We start from the raw sequence: 4663 nt of genomic DNA on the forward strand, positions 1-4663 counted from the left end.
ACTGCTACTCTATAACACATTTTGTCCATACAAGTAATAGTATGTGTTGTATATTTTACATGTTTAAAATATGTGAATATTAATTTTCTTGCAGGAATTAAAAGGGACAATACTTTGGAAGATAAATTTATCTTACATCAAGGATTCAGTAGTTTTATGTTATTTTCCTGACCTTCTTCCCTAGAATCTCCCCTCTCCTAGGGGCGAGGCAACTAGTACTCTTATAAGTTTGAAAGAGCTAATAGGTTTTGTGATTTTTTCCTATATCTTTTTAACCTATTTAAAATAAGCAGATGTAAATAATTAGGTTTTAGGTTCCTTAGGTCAAAAAGGGTTCAGTTTGTACAAATAGACGTGGTTTCGAATTTTTTTTTACAAACAAAAAATATATATTTTGGGTCCCATGTTTCGTTTAAGGAAACATAAATAAAGAGGGGCAAACTGTTAAGCCACATGTTGCGAATATTGTTAACAAAGTGAAGTTTGCGGCTGTAGTAATAATTTAACAGTGAGATACATGTGCGGAGGTGAAGGATCTCCATAAAAACCAAACTGTAAATTATAGGCTTCAACTAAATTAGACCCTATCACAAAAACTATTCGAAACACCAGGGATCCAAAGGGATAAGACAATGGATGATAAATAAATGTACATTTCAAATGATTTAAAAGTTTGGACACCGCTTGTTTTAACTCATCCAGATTTAAGGGATGAATGGGAAAGCATGTTTCTAAAACTGGGCACTAGAATAATTTATAGTACAATGTACCCTCCATTCCTGCAAAACACAGACAATTTTCTTTCAAAATTAATTCTTGTTACAAAGACATAGGATGTTCGTGTAAATATGTGTCTGTTTGTACCAAAAAGTTATGGGTAACCGCTGGACCGATTGGATTTCAATTAACAATAAAGCTTCCTAAAAAACATGCCTTAAAAAGATTTTTTGGTGCTTGCTTACATGTGAAGACCGGAGCACCGAAACCCCCCCCCCCCCGCTTAGTTTTGACAAAAATAAAAAATAAGGGGGGGGGGTAGTTTTGTAACCCCCCGCTTAGTTTTGACAAAAATCAAAAATAAGGGGGGGGGGAGGGTAGTTATTAACCCCCCCCCTTAATTTTGAAGAAAATCAAAAATAAGGGGGGGGGTAGTTTTTTCACTGTACAACACGCCAGAAAGTTGAGTGAGGTAAATCAAGTAAATCCAGTATACCAGAGGGGAAACCTTATTACAGGGATATTCATGTTTTGGGGCATAATTTCCTTATTTATTGACTGATTTTAGTAATTGATGTATCCCTGAACAGAAAATAAGGAGGAGGGGGGCCAGTAAAAGGTTTTAATTTTGGGGGGGGGGGGGTTTTCTGTGCTCCAGTCTACCACATGTAAGCAAGTACCGATTTTTTACATTTGAATTAGTTATTATCTACTTTATTATTAACATGTATTCCTAAGATGATGGGGCAAAATGTTATAATTAAAGAATTTCTATAAATAATTTTAAAACAAAACTTAAACCGAATTTTTGTACATTATACAGATTTCTAATTAATGTATGTTAAATATTGACCTAATGATTCAACCAATAATTTCAATCTATAGAAGAGGTAATTATGTTTATTATCATTATGGGATACATCAATATATCCTCCATTGTCTTATCCCCTAATGTCCCTGCGTTTTCTCCCTTGTTGTTTATATTTGATATAATTTTTAGTTTGCGTGCCTAAAAAAGGGGTAAACTGATTTTTTGAGGGTGTATGAATGGGTAAAAAAAACCTATTTAATCTCAAGGATATTAGAATATACGTCGTGGATATTATGACAAGGAAAAAATGCCGTCAATTTAGGTTGCTAACATGGAACTCATTTATTGCTCAGTTCGTTCATCAAGTAGCTGGGGAGGAGGGGATTTGTTAAAGAGGGTGGATGGAGGGTATCGTTATTTTAGCCCGCTGTAAGTTTCACTTTATTAGAGAACATGAAAACAAAAACAAGATTGATCCAAATCAGCGAAGCTTAACAATTCAGACAAGCAGACAAACATACCGAATAAGACTGACAACAGAATGCTTCATATGGACGTACTTACATTTCAAGACTTATTATAGACACCCTTTGCTTATTACAAATTGTCCACTCGTCCTAAGGATTTAAATTCCGACTGAAATACCATAAGTTTAGAACAGCTTTATATATAATAAAATTTGAATTAAAAATGAAATGTTAGATAGATTAAACTATATAAAAAAAATTCTGTAGTTTTTCAAAGTGCATATCCTTGTCCCAAATATAATCCTATTTTCCCCCTTTATTCTATTTAATACTTCAGTTTGGGTTTGGAATAATTAGTGCTTATTTAAAACCGTAGCTATTCCCATTTTTGGTGTATGTCGATATGGATATATTTTATATTTAGATTAAAGGCCAGTTAGAATTGCCTTACAAAATTTAATCATGTATATGGATAATTCCTGTAAAATTAATTAAAATGGTCGTCAATTCTTCGAATTATTGCCCCCCAAGGAGAGCTGAAAATCATGTACAAGTTTCGTGATTATTTTCCGAATTAATTTCGTTGTTGGTATAAGCTGCATTCTAGCACAGAGTCGTATTGAACTTTTAAAATATGTTTTTTTATATTGCAACTTTATATTTGTTTGTTTGTCCTAATGTAAGAATCAATGAGCTTCGCTTTAATAGAGGTTGTCATCGTTGTTTATAAAAAAGCGGCATCAATACATGGGAATAATTCATATTACAACAAGAACAATATTATACATGAAAAGCAAACGCAAAACAAATGGCTCTTGACTTTGGGAAAGCTTCATATTGGTCCTGATATTGTTTGTATTTATTGGAGATGGTTAGTTTAGACCACCTAAGAGAAATGGCCCCCGGAAAAATTCCACCTCTAAAAAAAACATATATTATGTAGTTTTTTATCGCCTCGTATGATATACAGCTTTCCGCGGATATTAAAATGAAAAAATATAAGATTAAAACTAGTTTTGTTAGACCCCAGAGACTGAAAGACCTGGCTGACAAAACTGGTATTAATTATTAAATTTAAAATTATTAGGATTAACATATTAGGGAAAATTAAAGCTTAATAGAACAAGCGTTGCAAGTAAAAATTTAAAAGCTGCTATTCAATTGATAATTGTATACGTTTTAATATGATGCATAAATGAATAGCTTTTAAGTATATATAACTAATAAAGCTACTCTTCAAGCAACTTAGTCTGTCTGTCTTTTAAGCTTTTCTTCACTATCAAACCTTTTCTCGTATTTATTCGAATCCGGTGGATAGGAACCGGTTCTCATCCATACGAAAAAACTATGTCTAGCATCGTATTATATCCAGCTTTCTACGAATATAAAAATGTACAATCATAATATTAAAACCAGTTTTTTTTAGCCCGTGCCTACGGCACCTAGGGGCTAAAAAACTGGTTTTAATCTTATACTTGTACATTCTATATCCGCGGAAAGCCGTTTATAATACGATGCGAGAAATAACTATTATTGACGAATCTTAATGTAGCTAAGTATCGGACTATCAGCTAACGTCATATAATGGTAAAATATGCCTGTGAATTAGGGAATCTACAAAAAAAGTTTTAAAATTGCTGATATGCAGTTAAAATATTATTGAATGGTCTAACAACATGACTTATATTTAGGGGAATAATCACAAGAAAAGCCTTGCTTCTATCTTTTATAGCATTAAAGAAAACTTTTCTTTACCACTCTTTAATACAGACTGACAGACCAACCTCAATTATAGAGTAGCTGCGCTACTAATAAATTGTGTTGTATTAGGTTTCGTGATACTTTTTTTTTGTTATTGCGACAATATTTGTCAAAAGATTTACTTCTATAAAGATAGAAACAAATTCAAGTTTGAAAGAGAGGGCGTGTGGCCTAATGGATAAGGCACCAGACTTCGGATCTGGGGATTGCAGGTTCGAGTCCTGTCACGCTCGGTAATGTTTTTGTTGATAGATTTCTAATTTAGCATGCGAAAGGTTTAGTAGACTGTCCCAAAAATAAGACTTTGATGCTGTGGCAATGAATTAATTATTACTTGGATTTTACACTAGATTTTACTATTCTCTGATAGAGTAAAACACGTAGCTGGTTACAGAAAATATTAGGATTGAAATATTTAGGTAACAATAGTTATATAGAACATTCGTTGCAAGATTCTAGTTTTAAAGCTGCTATTCAATTGAAAGTTGTGTTGTATTCTTTTAAATAGAATGCATAAATGAATAGATTTTTTAGTATATACATAACAAAGCTACTCTTCAAGCAACCAGTGATGGTCTGTTTGTGTTTCAGTTTCTCTTTCTATCTAATCATTTATTGTACTCTAATTAATGTACTCTAAAAGTAGCTAAGGATCGGACTGACAGCTAACTCTACACAAATGGTAAAACATGCATTGAACATAATATCAACCCACAGCATTATTTTCAGGTAGTCTATAAACCTCTTGTAAATAAAATTTCATATTAATAAAATTATAACCAAGCGTGTTAGGACTCGAACCTGCAATCCCCAGATGCGAAGTCTGCTGCCTTATCCATTAGGCCACACGCCCTGAAATTCATTAAATATTAATTCAATATTTTTAAAATAATTCTTGTGACAAATT

General features: G+C 32.6%; 1 non-coding gene across 1 annotated transcript; it reads left to right on the forward strand.

Moving 5' to 3' along the window:
- Window positions 1-3916: 3916 nt before the first annotated feature.
- Window positions 3917-3989, forward strand: TRNAR-UCG (transfer RNA arginine (anticodon UCG)). The gene has a single exon. It is a non-coding gene; the product is annotated as a tRNA-Arg (tRNA).
- The last annotated feature ends 674 nt before the right edge of the window (window positions 3990-4663 follow it).

The sequence above is a fragment of the Acartia tonsa genome, chromosome 6, assembly GCF_053477335.1.
Source record: "Acartia tonsa isolate MP-2025a chromosome 6, ASM5347733v1, whole genome shotgun sequence".
NCBI classification, from domain to species: Eukaryota; Metazoa; Arthropoda; class Copepoda; order Calanoida; family Acartiidae; genus Acartia; species Acartia tonsa.